General features: G+C 38.6%; 1 long non-coding RNA gene across 2 annotated transcripts in view; it reads left to right on the top strand.

Moving 5' to 3' along the window:
- The window catches only part of LOC128096003 (uncharacterized), a 122,310-nt gene that overhangs the window by 65,322 nt on the left and 37,490 nt on the right, over positions 1-19,498 (top strand). For both annotated transcript variants that reach the window (XR_008213500.1, XR_008213499.1), the window contains exons 2-3: positions 6,285-6,439; positions 13,555-13,623. This is a non-coding gene — a long non-coding RNA (uncharacterized LOC128096003). The remainder of the gene's footprint in view (positions 1-6,284; positions 6,440-13,554; positions 13,624-19,498) is intronic.

The raw sequence follows: 19,498 nt of genomic DNA, 5'->3' as shown, positions 1-19,498 counted from the left end.
TCAGCACATGTAACATATGTACCTAACCACTCCCAAAAAACCTTGGAAGTAATGGTGGCACTGGATAAAGTCAAGGAATGGATTTGGGGATACATTATCACCTAAGGGGTTGATGGTCCTGTGAGATTCAGGCTTACTTTGTAGATATTCCAACACTTGCTAAATTTCCTTAACTATAACCATGAAAACAGCAATATTTATGGTATCATCAATGTATATAAATTCAATGTAAATGATGTTGTGAATTCAGACAAGTAACTATGTCAGGGGTCTTATAATGGAGTAGAACAGAAGGACGTAAGTAACTTCCTTTCATAATATGAGATAACAGTTTTTAGCACTTGGAGAGGGTTGATTGATTGTAGGTTTGTAGAACCTAGCCATGGAACTCCCTAAGTTTAAGATTCCAGAAATCAGTTACCAAATATCCTAGGACATCAGACAAAGATTAAGGAATAAATCAGATTCAATTACATGAAACAATCTCCAGTTTCTCTGTGATTTCACAGTAAGGCTGTATTGTCCTGAGCCTGAGCCACTTCAATAAGCTTTCAGACCCAGGAAGTGACTGGGAGTTTATATGTAGGAGGAAAAGCAAATGACAGCCCCCCCCCCCTCCACCAATGGTCCTGACAGAACAGCAGACACCAGAATCAGTAACATCAAGTGAGGTGTCTGCAAACTCATAAAGATGTCACTGTTCAAAGTTACAATGATGTCTGTTGGATAGAATTTATCCATGGTCTGATCATGGGGGAATTCTTGTTAAACCCAGTGTTCCACATGCATTCACACCTGGTCTCTTTTTTCTTCTAACAAATTGATCATGACCTATGTCCCTGAATTCAAATCAGGAAGTCACCTATATGTCTTTCATCTTTCCCAGCTCCAGCTTTATTCAGGCTCAATAATGCAAAATCATTAAAAAGACTTTTTTTTGCTACATATTACTAGGCAGAGACATCTTTGATATTTTTGTCCCAAATTATCTTGCAGATGGTGTTTGTCATAAATATTTGTTTCTAAGGAAACATGGAAAATTTCCTCAAGCTAGTCAGCAGAAACAGTTTGTTTTCTTCGAGAAGGTATTCCTTAACCCAGTGCCTTTCTTTCTACCGTGGATACAGATGAGAAGTCTGCATTGCAGCAGCCTTATTGCAACAAGTAAGAGCCATGAAGATGAACTGGAAATACACCAAAGATGACAGAAATAAAACAGAAAACATCAGCTCACTGCTGACATCAAGTTTCCAAATTAACCACGTGTCTCTTTAATAAGAGCATACTGAGTATGCTTATTGAGGCCACAGTTGGGCAGGTCTTCTGAGGATTACAGCAGAATTTTTATTATAACTGTGTTCCACTAAATACATAATGCAGTCATCTGAAAGCTATCTCATTTTTCACTGTATCTCTGTAGAAGACAATGGGCTTCAAGTTATACCTCATAGAAAGTATCTTTCACTAGTCATTTTAGTTTTATATTTATTTTAAAAATCTTTCTAACATTTAAAATAATTCTCAGGCTTGGTGGCATATGTGTATAAATCCTAGCACCCAGGAGGCTGATAAAGGAAGATTGAGAGTTTCCTTGGCTACAGAGTATGACAGTGTCTCAGAAATAATTTTTAAATTTCCACATATTCCACTTGTAAACACATTAGAAATGGGTTGAACAACTTTTTAGTATGCCATTAAATTTTATAGCCAAGATACTCACTTGAGTATCTTGTGAATAATTTTGTAAATCATTATCTCCAATTTCCATGATTCTCCTACATCTTTTATAGTAACAGTATGATGCAGTATTTCTTAAGCCCATTCATAAAGTATGCAATCCAAGTTTGTGGCTCTTGAAACATTTTTGAATGTGTGTAGAGTGGATCCATTTTTGTAACTTCATTTTGAAAATGTTGCTAAATACATGGGATTAGCAAAATCCATCACCCCTTTCTCCCAGATGTGAAAAGTGTGTAGATCTATTTCCCTTCAGGGTTTCTTCAAAGTCACTGTCACCCAGTCTGAAAGGCTGTGATTAGTGGTAGCTGATAATTACACATCTTGTGCAATTTATAAGGGCTGTAAAGACAGACATATCCCTACCTGGAATGGGAAGAGCCACTGCAATAGATATGAAATATATTTTTTTCTTATGTCTGGTTTTCCAGAAGTCAATCCTACAATGAAGAAATTGATTGTGGGAGTGATTACAGAAGAAGCACAGGGAGTGGTCAGATGTTGAGAGAGGAAAAGAAAACCTGACTACAGAGTCTCCACTAGAGACTCTAGACAGAATCTGGACAGAGAATTTTGGGCACATCTTGACAGAGTTAGTTCCATTTAGGCAAGAAGAGTATATTTGCACTCCAACATTTGATGTCTTTGGCTGAGGATATCAGACAAAGTGAAGGGTGTGTGGTTTCCTGTGAGGTAGAGCATGTTTCGTCAAAATATTAAAGACTGTGGTCACTGCTTGTTAGTCATTTGAACTAACACAATAAATAGAAAATGGCCAGTCCACCTCAGAAAGTAAACATGGAAAAGACACTAAGAGAATCCAACAGTCTACACATTTCACAACCCAGATCCCATTTTACTCATACGAAATTTACTCATCTAAGCACAGTTTTTCCATGATTCTGACTTGTCATAATTTCTGGTGAAGCTTGTAACAAGATGCTTAATGGGGAAAATTATGGCACTGTATGTGTGGTTGATCTGGAGACTATCACTGATGTCTGACATCATCTCTCTTCACCAACATTTCTGTATCTTCCTTCTTGTTAGTTGGTAGTGCTCTGGATAAGGGTAACTTCTTTATTGTGGTGACTCAAGATGTAGCATGTGTTGGGTTAAAAACAAAGTTTCCACATTCTTATATGACCATAACTCTATTTGCCAAAATTCAGTTAACACTGAACCTGTGAGTGCTATGCAATTTATTCATTTAAATACTCACCATATACCCTTTTGCTCTCCTCTTACAGACCACGAACCTTCCTATGATGATTAGAGTCACTTACACATATGCCACTGTGCTCTACTGCCAAAAAAATGATAACCAAGCTTAGTTATTTTATGTTGAATAGGAATATTACAATACATCTTTTCTGCAAGCCAGAATATCCAGGACAGTTCAGCCTAAAATCATGGTCACTTGAATTGATGGTTACTGGTATGTTCCATTATTATCTTCAAACAACTGTAGTCTCTGTGTAGACAATGAACCACATAATAACCACTGATTGAAGATATTTACCTTCCATGGTACAAATGCCATCTCTAAGCTATTACCTCAACTGAAATGTGGGGAAGTGTTAGATTTTGTTAACCAGTTTCTCTATAATGTGAAACCAGGGGATGACATAATTACAGAAATATCACTGATACTCTCTCTGTTGGAAATTGAGTCCCTAGGTCTATAATAACATTATGTAGCATGTCATGTTAGAATTAAGACATTCTAAAAAACTTTGGATAGTGTGTGGACCTAAGATACTTCAGGCAAGAAAGGTGTGTCTACATCTATGATAAATGTCACTTCAATCATGATGAAAATTACCTGCTAAATTATGAATTATACTTAATATTTTATCTTGACAATCATGTCTGTGACTAGAAGGTGGAATATTTAGCAATGGCAACAGCTACTTCTGCCTTATGAAAGGGAGCAAACACAGCTAGCATTTTTATAACATCCATCTTATACCAAAGTAGTGACTCCATTAGTGAATTATTGCTCAAGTATGGAGCTAGCTGATCACATAGGCAGCTTTGCATGTGCTGGATGAGTCATTCTATTCATGTGAATGTTTAATGCATCTTCTGCACTGGATATTCTCAAGTAAGCACTACTCTGTGATATAAATAATTTCGTTACCAATAGCTCCAGTCAATAGTCAATGTCAAAAATATTCTACATGACCATAGGGGCTCCATACACAGTCTGGTTTTCTGACTATTTTCTCTTGGATTCGAATTCCTCAGAAACTCAAACTCATCATGTCTTCTAGACACATCTATATATGGATGATGAGTTTTGTCTTTTGTATAGTTTAGGGAATAAAACTGAGCACTTGTTTAGTATCTTTTGGGATGTTTGTTTGTTTGTTTGTTTGTTTTTTAAACTTTAGTTATCAGATGGTCATGTCAGGGTCCAAACACTCTTTCATCACCAAAAAGAGAAAAGTAGTTCCTAGAAAAAAACAATGTGGAACATATGCCTATCTATTTCCCTCCTTTGCTCAGTCTTCCATTCAATCTTGATGCTTTGTTTCCTTGAATTGAAATACAATTTAATCTTTTTTGTAGACAACCTATGTAACGATAGACAAAAGGAAGACCATAACGTTTATTCTTTTGGAAGTGAACAGTATTGTCATGCTGTGTCTCTGTGGTTTTCCTTTTTAGGCATGTAAGTTTATGTGAGCATACCTAAGTACATACTAAATGACATAGTACATGCATGTTTTTTCCTAAGTTGATATGACAGTCATTAAAAGACATCTCTAAATTTACTTGAAAAACACGAATCATCATCATTTTAACAATCAATTCACATTGTCTAACAGCTGAATTCACTTCTTGTTTTGTATTTTTGGGAGTAGTATGTGGTCCTCCATGAGAGTTAAACATTGATCAAATAAAAATCATAGCCATATTTCTTCTTGAATTTCCATCTAAATTTATCTTTTTACTTAATTTGAGTAATACAATTATAGGGAAAAGTGGCACTAATTACTTACACAAGTTCTAAATAATTTTTTTTTTACCATTTTCCGTGGTTGGGAAGACATGTTGCACTACCCCTTATCCTCACTTAACAGGACAGTTTCTTTTTCAGACATTCAGTTCCTTGCTTATTAAATCTGAAGTCAAATATATACAAGGCTTATTTTGATCTCTGGAATTATAGCCTTCCTTTGGATTAGAAAGCTCTAGGTTAATAAGACACAGGTAAATACCTACAGATGTTAGTGAAAGCTTATGAGAAGATGTTGAGTCTTATAAAGAAACTTCTGTATACAAACCATTGTGTTGAGCCCATGACCCTCCATAAAAGCACACCCATTCAAGACAAAATCCCCCTACTCATTTCCCTTCCACCTGTAAAACTTCCCTGGCATTAGCCTATCTATATCAGGCATATATTACATCATCTTTGTCCTTTCACCGTGTCCAAAAGAAACACATCTGATATCTCCTAAATTCATTCATGTATTCATGCAAGAAACATACTCATTGTGCAGAGGACTGGAGTCCCACTTTGCTGGTGTGTTCTCATGACTTGCAATTTCTCAGGGAGCCAGTAGTGGGTAATTACTCAGGCTGGACTGCTCTAGTTCACTTTGGACTGTGTTTTTCTTTACTCAAAATTCAATTGAAGAGATTATTGAGGTCTAAATAAAACGTATACACCCTAGTCTAAATCCATACTATTAATATCATCATCTTTATACAATCCATATTGGATAGAAAAACTTGACAGCAACTATCAAGTCCTCATTTATATTCAGTTCGATGTTAGCCAATGGTTGTGTTACTTTGACATACTTATCCATTATTCAATTTGTAATAGATATTCATAATCATACTTTTCTCATGGACATAGACAATTATTATTATTATAGCAAAGTCCACCACCATACAAAACTTTTTCTGAATCCATGCTAAGTAGTCAATATTTGGCATATTTAAATGTTAGTTATATCTTGTGAGTGCTTGGGCTTGAAATAAAGATGCTTAAAATCAGACAATGAAAGAAAATGAGAGACCTCTAGAATTTCTAGAGTTGATTCTAGAAAAGAAGATTTGGTGTTTGATGTAGCTCTCTGATAACATAGCACTCTTAAACAGTCTTGAGGATCCACAGTTCAACCACATTTCTGGGATCAGGTCTTCACACTGACAGCTCAAAGTATTGGTGCATAAGATGAGACTCCGTGGAAATAATGCACCGAGATGCTTCATGCTTTAAATTTTCATTAATGTAAGAACAAAGTCACCTCCAACATGCCGACCAGTACAAAGGAAGAAAAGTCCTGTGTTATGGGTTTTAGATGTGAGCTATGTTGAAACAGGTATGTATTTGGGAAGGCTTGTAGGACAGAGAAAAATAAGGAAGAGTCCACATGTAGCTGGGGTACATGCCAGACCTATGATGGTAGATAAGGTGACAGACAAAGGCAGATCTGAAAAACTAGAAAAGCAAAGAAAGGACTATAAGATGTGCATTTTGGTTCTGTTTCTATCCCTGTTCTTCTTTCCTCTTTTCTTTATACTAGGGGATTTGACACATAATGACAGTGACCTCTGAAGTATTTACTTCTTACTTCATATATCTTTGAGCCCACACATGAAGAAATCTTCCTCTGCATCTTGTCTCTGGAATTGAAGTTGCCAATTTCCTGAAGACTTTGGACATGTACCATCTCTCAAGGTTTGGAACATATGTTAAGGCACTACTGATGGTGTTTTAAAGAAAGGAAAGAAACTCAATAGATAAGGTGCTTTGGGTCTTAGTATAACCAACCTGGTAAATACAGACACTAAAACAAGATGAAACCTATATGTAAAATAGCCAATGATATCAAAGCATGTTAATTTACCTGAAAAGGTGACTCATTTTCAGCCATAGCAGCAAGTAAATCACAGGTATTGTATAAAACCTACAAATGATCCATGGCAATTTCAGATCAGTAAACACTCTATAGTATACTGGGCATCGTGTGACAGAATCTTACTTGAAGAAATCACCTGAGATGAAACAGTTCTATGTCAGTAACTACCTTTCCATAGTGGAAACTCAATACATGTTTAGTGGGTCCTGGCTCTTTATGTCCACCAATCTTAAACCTCATGCATCCTCAAACCTGTACAATTTTAATTGTTTTTTTCTGTTCAAGGAAATTGCATCTGGTGAGAAAATTTATTTGGAGATTAGTAAGCAACAACATCATCTTTCTGTTCTGGCTTCTTTTTATATCACTGATTCAATTCAGCCATTTTGTCAGATGTGTTTATCCTGGAGTTATAAGCCATCTTGAGTATAAACTGTCAAGTCTTACCTCTAATAATGCCATTACAGAGTCTGGTGCTCTGGTCTTAAGAAACAATTATGCTGGTAGATATAATATAGATGATATCATGGACAGATGTTTCTCTTGCAAAAGCAAGTAACTGGGCAATTTTGAATTAAGAAGTATAAACTGTCAAGTCTTACCTCTAATCATGCTATTATAGAGCCCGGTACTCTGATCTTAAGAAATAATTATGTTAGTTGATATGATGTAGATAATGTCATAGAAAGATATTATTTTTGTAAGCACAAGTAACTGGAAGATTTTTGGTGAAGAACTACAAATGCTAATTGAGTTGAATCACAGTTAAAATGGAAAAACTGTATAATGTGTGCTTAGCTATACGAATGCCATGAGCATTAACTAGGAATAAGTGTCTTCTAAATATTTGCTTCATTATAACCAGAGAGGAAGGAGCCAAAAACTTTAAAGTATTCTTGTTCTCTTTCTCAGATATAGAAGTCTTCAGAAAGAGAAAATACTAGAGTCCACCCCCCCCACACACACACACAAAATAAAACTACATTTCTTCTGTCCTCTGGGAGATTTTAGTAGACAACACCCATCAACTGCTGCAGGGAGATTGAAAAGTCAAGCAATGCATGCATCAATGCTTATTGGAGGAGGCAGGCCTAAGGCAGACTATAGCAGCTCATGGTCGGTCACCCTGATTCCTTCTGGAGGAAAACATCCTCTGGCTTTTTTTAAAAAACTAGAAGTAGAGATGTATGGCAAACAGAGAATAAAGTCAACTGTGGAATATAGTCACATATATCACCCATGTGTAAATAATATGAACTATTCAGATAACTAGGATCCCACAATCCTGTAGGAGTGGGAATTAGCCAACAGTGATTATACTGTAAAGAAGACATAAAAGAAGCTGGTGGGGTGATTTGCTACAGAGGAGGGATGATACTGTTCTTGGTAATCAGTGATGTACCCCTGGGACTTTTTATCGGAGAGAGAGAAAGGCAGAATGCTTCATGTCTTGTGGAGAGCGGCAGAACTGAAGAGGCAAAGACTGTGAGGAACAGACTAAGGTGGGAGGCCTGCTTGCCACCCAGGACCATGGTGATGTCCGGTTCTAGGCTACTGTCAAGGGCCATGTCTGGGTCCACGGCCCTGCCACAGCCGTAGTCTGTGTTGATGTCCATAGCTCCTGTTACCAACAAAGGCAGTGAGGTCTGGGGTCTGGGCCACTACATGAGGCCACATTGGTTCCAGAGGGCCATGCTACCACAGGGGCCATTCTAATCTGGGTGGCCTGAGCTGCAACCCAGGGCCATGGAGTTGACAGGGCTTGAACTGCAACCGAGGGCCGTGTCTGGGTCTGTGGCTCTACTGAAGCCAAGGTCTACGTTGATACCCATGGTACCTGTTACCATCGAAGGTCATGTGGATGTCCAGGGTCTGGCCCCCATTCGAGGACATGTTGGTGTCTGAGGGCCACCCTACATCTGGGGTGGTGCTAATCTGAGTGGCCTGTACTGCCAGTCAGGGCCATGGTGACATCCAGGCCCAGGCTGCTGCTGAAGACCATGTCTGGGTCTATGGTCCTACTGTACCCTGGGCCTGTGTTTAAGTCCATGGCTTGTGTCACCACTAAGGGCCACATGGATGCCCAGATTCTGGGCCACTGCATGAAGCCACATTGGTGCCCAAGAGTCATGCCACTTCAGGGGCCATCCCATTCTGAGTAGCATGCACTGTCACCTGTCGACTGGGCCTGAGCTACTGGCAAGGGCCATGTCTGGGTCTGTGGCCCTATCACAGTCAAGGTCTGCATCGATATCAGTGGCTCCTGTTACCATTGAAGGCTATGCAACTGTCTAGGGTCTAGGCTGTCACAAGGCACCATGCTGGAGTCTCGGTACCAGCTGCTGTTGGGCCCATGCTGATCAATGGAGCCTGCACTGCTACCCAGGGCAGTGGTGACATCTGGGCTCAAGCTGATGCTGCTGGCCATGTCTGGGTCCATAGTCCTGCTTCAGCTAGGGTCTATGTTGATGTCTGTTGCCCATGTTAACAAAAGGGCCCATTATGTACCAAGTGTTGAAGCAAGTAATAAATACGAGGGTGGTGCTGAGCTGGTCCTAACCCTCACTGGAGAGCTAACCCTGGCCCTCAAAGGCCCTGGAATAATGAACCCTCATCATGCGTTTGGGAGAGCTGGCTCCACCTCTCACCTGAGTGGGTGGTCCCAGCGGTGGGTCAGAACAACCCAGCCAACACTCACATCCACATCCAGGGCTTTGAATGGGCACTCCCCAACATCTACCCAATCTGTAACCTACTGAGCAGTGTTACCAGTAATGCCAATAATAATTGGCGGTTTTGGTAACTGACTAGTTCCTTTAATAATTGGAGCCCCAGACATAGCATTTCCACATATAAATGATATAAGCTTCTGACTTTACCACCATCATTTCTTTTACTACTAGCATCATCTATAGCAGAAGCAAAACCACCAAGTTTAACTTCTGAATAAGGACTGAAAGACATTACCTTACATCTAATGAATGCAAATCAATTGCTTTAATTAAGCTAAATCCTCATCTAGATTGATAGGAATCAAACTCATGAACTTTTAGTTAACAGCTAAACACCCTAAACTGGCTTCAATCTACTTCTCCTGCTTATCAGAAAAAGGGTGGGAGAAGCCTCAGTAGAGTAAATTATCTACACCTTTGAATTTGTAGTTCAACAAGAATATCACCTTAAGGCCTGGTAAAAAGAGGGCTCAATCTCTGTCTTTAGATTTACAGTCTAATGCTTACTCAGCCATTTTACCCATGTTACTACTGTTACCAGTGAAGGGACTGGTCCTATAGAACCATAGCAGCAGGATCTCTATGGCTAGGGGCAACTGCAGGATTTCCCAGAGTAGTTTCCATGAAGGACAGTATTAATGGTGTACCAGAAGCCTTGAACCTGACCAACAACACATTAAACAATGAAAAATTTCCAAGTAAAGCTGTGTGGACAAAAGGATATACTACACAATACATAGCAGCTCCCAATGCCACCAAGATGAACGAAGAGGTGATGGAGAGGCAGGAAAGATGGAGGATCAAAGCATTTTCCTTCTTGTTTGCTTTTATTTTGTTTTGTTTTGTGTGTTTGTTTGCTTTGCTTGTTTGTTTTTAAAATTAATATTCTTATTTGCATTTTTATTTTTATCTTTTTTTATTATTTCCTTATTAGTTTTCCTTTAGTGGGGGACACTTCCAGGGTGAAGGTCAGACATGGAGGGACTTGGAAATGAGTGGGATTGGGGTGGATGATGTGAAATTCCCAAAGAATCTAAAAAAACATGTTAAGAAAAAGATACATCCTTAATGGCCAGCTCCTACAGGTGTCCTGAGTCTGTTACTTGCATCCCAAGGGGTCTGCTCTGCCATTCTTTCCTCTGTATCTTCAATCACAAAATTATTCTAATCAGTATTAACATACAGTAATAATAATAACAATATCTCTAAGTGTTCAATAAAGTATGTATATACAGAATATAAAAAACCTAAAACCCATACTAAGAAGAGAACTAACAAAAGGGAAAAATTAACACAGGATTTGAATGGACACTTCTGAAATGTATTTGGGGTGCTCTGATTGAGTAATGTGACTTCACAAATCATTAAAGAAATGAAAATTAGTAGTCCAGTATAACTTTAAAGAAGTTACTGAATGATGGTTAAAAAAATATTCAGTAATTACATTACTTATAAAATGCTTCAAAAAATATCAGTTGCATTATACTTATGAAATGTTTCAGAAAATGGCAATTTTAATTCCTTGGCTACAGTTACTTTAAAATCCATGTTTCCAAGTGTGGTGGTTTGAAAGAAAATGGCCCCCAAAGGGAGTGGCACTATTAGGAGGTATGGCTTTGTTGGAGTAGATGTGACCTTGTTGGAGGAAATGTATCACTGTGGGGTGGGCTTTGGGGTTTCCTATGCTCAAGCTATGCTCAGTGTGGACACAGATTGCTTCTGCTCCCTGTAGATCAAGATGTAGAATTCACTGCTTCTTCTCCAGCACCATGTCTGCCTGCATGCCATCATGTCCTGTCATGATGATAATGAACTAAACCTCTGAAACTATAAGCTAGCCTCAATTAAATGTGTTTCTTTATAAAAGTTGTCATGGTCATGGTGTCTCTTCACAGCAATAGAAATCCTAACCAAGACATCTATGATCTGTCAATCTCTTTCCTATATGTAGGTCCCATTATTAAAATCTTAACACATGTTCATCAAATCATGTAGTAGAAAATAAATGACTAGAATATAGAACATTAAGAATAACACAAGCATTCCTGCTTCCAATTGTCCAACACAGTAAACTATAGAAATTTCATTCAACCCCAATAATGGATGAATAAATAGCTGTGTATACAGAGAAAATAAAAACTGTCCTGCAAAAGAAAATCCTAGAAGTTCTCATAAAGAATGAATGATTTTCTGAGAGGTGAGGGAGGTCAAATTCAACTACTATTAGACATGAAGAAGCGTTCCTCCTGAGGACACAACACTTTAAAGTTATATATTAGCATAGGATCCTCCCCACAGGGCCTTACACTATAGGATCAGATAATAGCATCTCCAGACTCTAAAATTTCCATATACACCCCAGTACCTTCTGCCCAGTGATGGCACTGCCCATAGTGGACAGGGCCTTTTCATATTATCATCAATCAAGAAAATGCCTCATTGGCTTACTATAGGCCAATCTGATGGAAGCATTTTCTCAAATGAGGTTCCCTCTTCTTCGGTGATTCTATCTAGTGTCTAGTTGAAAAAAAACAAAAAACAAAGCAAAATAAAACAAAACAAAAACTAGCCACTACTCAAAGCAATTAAATTTCTTCTCACACTAACCAAATAAACAACCAGGTAAGGAAACAAAAAAACAAAAAAAAGTACATTTTTAACACACACACACACACACACACACACACACACACAAAATTAGCTGTGAAGTAGGAAACTTGTCACTTATCCCAATGACATCCTGTCCATAAACTGCATAGATGTAAATTGTCTTCCTACACAGTTATTAAATGAATTACCTAATGAAAATACCATCTACAAAGCACAGAGCAGGATAAAAATACAACACAATATTAAAATTAAATCTCCTCCAGCAAGCATTAGAGGATACTTATGAACAGATTAAGAGGTTCATATGTTTAAAAGTAAACAAAACTTGATTCAGCTCATAGTAGGGAGGGAAGAGGAAGAGAGAGGAGAAGAAAAGTGAAGGAAGAAGAAGAGGTGGAGGAGGAAGGAACGAACAGGGAGGGGGAAAGAAAACAAAATTATATTAGCTATGTCTCAATTATAAAGCATCCCAAAGAGAAGAGATGAAAAAGAACTTTAATCATGGATGTCAGTAAATTAAAAACCAATGTCACTAATACAAAGAAGGCTAAAACAGAGAAAAAGGAATAAAGCACCAGGAAAAATGGGAAAGAGGCTGAACACACCGATTTGCAAGGGAAATGTTTGAAGTGGCCTTTACTTTTACATTTATCTATCTATCTGTCTGTCTATCTATCTTTATTTATTCACATTCATTTATTTTTTATTTAAATTAATTAATTTATTTATCTATTAATTAATTAATTATTTTTTTATTTATTTGAAAAGGGTTTCCTTGTGTAGCCCTGGCTGTCCTGGAACTCACTCTATGAACCAGGCTGGCCTCAAACTCACAGAGATCTTCCTGCCTCTGCCTCCCGAGTGCTGGGATTAAAGGAGTGGGCTACCACCACCCAGCCTCATTTTTATTTGTAACAAGGGAAAGAAAACATATTCATTGGGATCTGTTTTGAAGCTGTCGAAGTGGCAAAACCTGAAAGGGTTCACAGCCCCCTGCATTCTCCAGACATTGAGATAACACATAGCGGAAAAAGGAAAAAAGACTAAGTGAAAGACAGACAAAATCTTTGGGGACCAGCTACAACTAATGACCTATCTTGTCAAAAAGACTTGTGATTGTTGTGCAACCATTTCCTGTACTATTCCTGTGATTTCTGTAAGTTTTAAATTATACTGAAATAATTTTTAAGTAATAACTCTTGAAACTGAATGAGCTTATTGAACTGAATAAGCTTATTAAGAATAAAGTCTATGGGATGAATAAGCATGTAGTCATTCAAGATATTTATAAAAAATTATAATACCAGAATGTAATTTTCAAAGCATAATTATATTTATGATGGAAATAATTCGGCTAGGTTTGAAATAATGATTGAAGATTGTGTTGTTGGCTGTAACATTTTGGGGTCACATTTGCTTTTGTCCTTTTGTTCTAGCTCCAAAATTAGCATAAATTAGCATGTCCTGCTTTTCTAAGAAAAGAAAAATTTTTTAAATTACTCAGGTGTCCTTTATGCTGTCCTTCTTGGCTTAAGTATGTGTACCTGGAATGGCAGGGGAAGTCACTATAGAAAGACTTTTTTTTTCTACAGAGCAACAGCGACTATCAACTTCTGGAAAATGTCTCTCTTGAACTGGAGAGAATGCAGTTGTACTTTCCGGTAAGACTTTTTTTGGACTGCCAGCTTCCAAATAATGACATGGAGACTTCTTATTAATTATAAAAGCTTGGCCTTAGCTTAGGCTTGTTCACAACTAGCTCTTATAACTTAAGTTAACCTGTTTATATAAATCTACTTTCTGCCACATGGCTCAGTACCTCTCCTTCATACTGTGTGTCCAGCTTCCTTAGGGTCTTGCTGGCATCTCCCATGCACCTAGATTTGTCCCCAGAGTTCCTCTCTCTGCCTGAAAGTCTTGCCTAATCTCTCCTACCTAGGTATTGGCCATTCGGGTTTTTATTAAACCAATCACACCAAGTGGCTCTAATGTCATGATGGAATGGACTTGTGAGCACGAGTAACGACAAGTAGGCTTCCTTCTTCTTCCATGTCCTTTATATCAGCTGCCAGCATATCAGCTGTCAGCAGAAGGTGTGACACAGGTTAAAGGTGGGTCTTCACCTCAAGAGATATGGATTAAAGGTTTTCCCACTTCAAATTATTTAAGTAAACAAACATCCCTCACAGATATACCCAGCTTTTGTTTTAACTTCGACACAGCCTGGCAAGAATTCTGCTCCCACAGGCACCCACCCTGTCACTGCCCCTAAAGGTAGCTTTAACTAAATCTCTATCATTCTAATTATGAATAAGACTCGAGACTCAAAGCACAGGGTGAAAACCTGTGAGCTCAGAGAGGCTCAGTTGCAACTACCTAACCCTTTCTCCTTGCTGGCATCCATGGAAGACCCATGCTTCTGCTTTACCAAACCAGAAAAGGCTGCACCACTCCATTCCCCACCCTAATACTTCCTGTGACTCTATCTCTCCCAGATGCCCTCTGAGGCTCTCTGATTACTTTCTATCAACTCGTTGCTAACTCAGCCTCCTGACCTAAGATTAATTTCACTTACTTAATGCAAATGCAAACTCAGGGTGCTCAGTGTGATCGAATATCCCCCAATATTTCCAGCTTTTTGTCTAAATAAAACTATATACAAGAGGAAGAATTATCAGATATTGTCTAAATATAAAGGAAAAGGTATTAATTTTAATAAATGAAACTGTATACAATAAGAACAATTATCAAGTAAGGATGATATTCACAAGGTCCAGTCCATTTGTATTGGGCAAATTCAGAGAAACTACTCTATTATCTACCCTCCTTTGTTGAGTCCAAAGTTCTGTACCTAATTTACTTTTTATTCTAACTTGTATTACCAACCCAAAACTATCTTCTTGGAACTCAAAACATTTTCTTAGAAAAACAATTTAAGTTTTTATGTCTCTCAACCTTATATACTTTATACCTCTTTTGTGAATTTCTTTTCTGAATTTGGTAACAAGGAAAATTATAACTTATAATTACCTCATGTTTTAACTCCATCAGAGACCAGAGAAGGGTTTAATACTACCTGAGTAAACAGGAAGTACAGAGGAAGCAACTTCCAAAACTATAAAAATGACAGAAGCAGCTGACTTCCTGGACAGTCACCCAAGGTTTCTCTGCATTATTGGGACATCCATCTTCAGCCTACAGGCCTAGAATATCAGACAGACTTTTCTGTAAAGCAGAAATTTTGAAGGACTGTCCTACCTTTTCTTGCCAAAGTTCAGCAGTAACCTTCTTTTGTGTCCTACTTGTCCAATTTGGATAACATACTGTCAGTAGTTGAGGCAAGGGCAGTTTCTTACCCAGTGGCTAACTTTGCCAGAAATGAAAGCAAACTCCATATGGAGGTTCTTTGATGCCCATCATTTTCTCTGAAGTATATTGGTGGTGCCAGGAGCAGATGTATCTCACTGTCATGAAACATGTATGTTATTAAAATATTTTAAATGCCACATCTATGAAGTGTTTGAAGATGACCTACAAATGTATGTTTAACCCTGAAAACATACCTAATATGACTACAAGTTTTATTGTTATATATAACTAACTACTAAATTGTGTTTTTAATTATCTTAAACAGTCATGTTAAAACAAAAATAACCTTATATTTGTATCAATACACAAAAGTACTATAAACAAGAGTAGAAACATATATAAAATATAACAAAAATAACCTTAAATTTCTATCAATTTATACAAAAATCCATACTAATGTAAAATATTTGATACTAGTAGTTGCTTCTTAGTTTTTTTTTTTTTTTTTTTTTTTTTGGTTTTTCGAGACAGGGTTTCTCTGTGCAACTTTGCGCCTTTCCTGGGACTCACTTGGTAGCCCAGGCTGGCCTCGAACTCACAGAGATCCGCCTGGCTCTGCCTCCCTAGTGCTGGGATTAAAGGCGTGCGCCACCACCGCCCGGCTGCTTCTTAGTTTTAAGTAGAGTCAATATACCCCTTTATCCTATCATTCCAATATTACCCCTATTTTCTTTTCAGAAAGAAGTCCCTTCATCTAACCTCCTTTACCTCATTTTTTTCCCCTGACCATGACCAGTAACAACTTTCAACTAACCCCTGTAAATGGTGATACTCATCCATAATCCACTGAATGACCAAAAACGCCCACTCCACCTCATCATGTTCTTAAAATTACTTCCTGTCTGGAGCAATGGTATTTTTAGGGAACCCCGAGAAAATTGAGATAATGGTCAAGCCCTGGGAGAGCTAGCTGTTGTCCATTCTTGGTGTGATGGACAAGTGCAGGGCCTATCTGAAGTCCTGGCTGAAGTAATCTGTGAGGTTGGATCATCTCAGCTAGCAGTTTGAGGATGTCTGGATGCAGATTTTCTGAGGAAACTGCAACAGAGGATCTCTGTGAGGCTGGATCACCTGGGCTATTTGTCTTTATTGGTGTCTGGTCTTTTTCTGAAAACATACAAACTTTTAAAGGTAACATATATATCTGCACTAATATGCGTATGAAATGTGTAGTGTGCACAAATAAGCTAAAGATGATTCTCTGTTCTATGTTTGAGCAAATAAAAGGCATCTGTCAACTTTAAAAGTCTGTTTGGACTGCATAACCAAACTATAATATAAATCACCATGCATGCCATATGAAGGCATAGCATGTAATAAGTCATGAGGACTCTAGCAAACAAGATTTATCATGTCTCAAACAGTCTCAGAGCTGTTCCCATGTAGAGGAATCAGCTTATACATCACCTGTCTTGTAGTTTTTCTTGGTTTCTTTCTTCATGTCTGCAGGCAAAATTTTCAGATCTCCACTGATCAAATCTGGTCCTTTTTAATTTTGAAGGAATCCATAGATTTTTTTTCCTATGGAAACAAAGGCATAACCTTTTCCCTAGAGCAGCAAATTTTCTGACTTCCATTCTAAATTTAAGACATCTTTAAAATATATAGACTGGTTTAACTCAGTAGTTTTTTTTTTTTCCATAATCCAATATCTCTCAATAGTTGTCACTTTTTGTTCATTAGCATTTAAAAACTTTTAAATTAACAAAGCACTACATGTGGCCCAAGCTCTGGGTCTTAACCTATTTTCTTTTCTTTCATTTTCAAGTATACTGTACCTGTTTAGTCCGGGTGTTACTAGGTGCCTGATCTGTTCTCCGACCATATGAACAAAACCTTAAATGGCCAGGCCACCTGCTGCACAGCTCTGCTTGGCACATGGTTGCTGTGGAATGTTCTGTATGGCAAATGTGTTGCTAATTAGTTAATAAATAAAACACTGATTGGCCATTGGCTAGGCAGGAAGTGTAGGCGGGACAAGGAGGAGAATAAAGCTGGGAAGTGGAAGGCTGAGTCAGAGAGACACTGCCAGCCGCCAGGATGAGAAACAGAATGTGAAGATACCGGTAAGCCACGAGCCATGTGGCAAGGTATAGATTAATGGAAATGGATTAATTTAAGCTGTAAGAACAGTTAGCAAGAAGCCTGCCACGGCCATACAGTTTGTAACCAGTATAAGTCTCTGTGTTTACTTGGTCGGGTCTGAGTGGCTGTGGGACTGGCGGGTGACAGAGATTTGTCCTGACTGTGGGCCAGGCAGGAAAACTTAAGCTACACATGGTGCTGGCAGATGGCTCCTCCCCCTTGCAGTTCCTGGGGCTGTGGTGGGAGCAGCACCTAACCATCCCAGCTCTAGGAAGTTGTAGCGTCCATGCTGTAGCCTGCATTTGTACCTGGTGCCAAGTACACAGGGTTCACGTGCAAGGCGTACAGTAGGGCCTCTTAAAGGAGCTGCACCTAGTACACCGTGAACACAGGGCTGGCTAGAGAGAAGGCACTTCCTAAGAAGCTGTGTCTGGCTCTGTGTCCAGCACTTTCTTTCCTTAGCTTTCTCAAGCCCTATGTGGATATATGTCACCCCATGTTGGGCACCAATTGTAGCTGGACTTTATTGTCAGACTTTCTTTGAACCGCCAGCTCCCAGATCATGATATGGAGAAGAACAGAGAGATTTCAAATTTGGGTTAATAAAGCCAAGTGGGAGTCATTTTCCTATCTCAGTTCTGTCTGGCATTCACTACAAGATTTGGGGTTAGTGAATTTGTATTTGTTATTTGTAGCATGAATCTTAAAGGTCTTATTAATAAAAACAAACCTGGAGCCAGGTACTGGGGTCAGCGCTGGAAGATCACAGACGCAGAACAAGCCACAGCCACCTCACCTCACCAATTCCTCAGCTGATCCTGTTTCCTCAGACTGGAAGCCTCTGAGTCCTCATCCAAATGGATTTCAGCTGAACTGCTGCTCAAAAACCTAAAAGCTTAACCAGCTCTAGTTCCTGGTCCTCATGCCTTAAATACCCTTCTGCCTTCTGCCATCACTTCCTGGGATTAAAGGTGTGTGTTACCAAGCCTGGCTGTTTCCAGTGTGGCTTTGAACTCACAGAGATCCAGACGGATCTCTACCTCTGGAATGCTAGGATTAAAGGTGTGTGTGCCACCATTTTCTGGCCTCTGTATCTAGTGGCTGTTCTGTTCTCTGACCGCAGATAAGTTTATTAGGGTGCACAGTATTTTGGGGAACACAATATCACCGCAGTTATTCTTCTTTTTGCTATGAGAAAATACCTGAAAAAGGTCAACTAAGGACAGGATTGAAGACATATTCCTTTATTGCCGGCAAGGCACCGTAATGGTAGGGTGAGGTGGCTGGTCACATTGCATCCACAATCAGGATAACCTCACTGATGCATTTATCCAATTACTTTTTATCAATGAAAAGTCGGGAGTCAGATATTGGGCTCAAGAACCTGACTGATCAGAGAAGTGGCAGAGAAATGACCAGTGACCTCCTATCTCTTTAATTCCTCCATCCAAAAGGACTGAGCTCCACTCTAAGTCCTTCCTCACTACTTCCTGTCTTTCTATCTGTCCTCAGTCCTCCAAAACCTCTATGATTAATTTTGGTCAGCTAGTGGCTAGCTCCACCCTCTGATTCAAAGCAAACTTTATTGTCAGAATACAATCAAAATATCACACAACACTTCACTCTCTCCTTTTTCATCTGTCTAGGACACCAGACCACAGGATGATATCACTAACATTATGAGTGAGTCTTTCAGCTCGGACAAACTACTCTGGAAACATCCTTATTGGCACACATGGAGTTGTGTATCAGTGGTACTTTGCATCCAATCAAGTTGATGACGAAAATTAGCCATCACAGGGTTATAACCTCTTTAAGCTTCACTTCTGCCAGACATGAACTGATCACACAAAAAGGTTAGCTTATGAAAATGCAGTCAGCAGACAGGATAACTATGGTGCTAGGCATAGACAGCAGTCAATAGACTCTACCTTGATTTATTTATCTTTCTCTAATTAACACAACATACCACGTATATTTTTCTCAAGTGCTATAAATCAATTGAACCCAAATGTGAATACAAATATTCAGAATAAATAAGATCATTCATTTTACTAAACAGATCCACCACAAATTTTCCTA

The sequence above is a fragment of the Peromyscus californicus genome, unplaced genomic scaffold (assembly GCF_007827085.1).
Source record: "Peromyscus californicus insignis strain IS unplaced genomic scaffold, ASM782708v3 Scaffold_5__1_contigs__length_169319896, whole genome shotgun sequence".
Classification (NCBI taxonomy): domain Eukaryota; kingdom Metazoa; phylum Chordata; class Mammalia; order Rodentia; family Cricetidae; genus Peromyscus; species Peromyscus californicus.
Note: the sequence above shows the minus strand (reverse complement) of the source record. Positions and strands in the feature narration are given on the sequence as shown.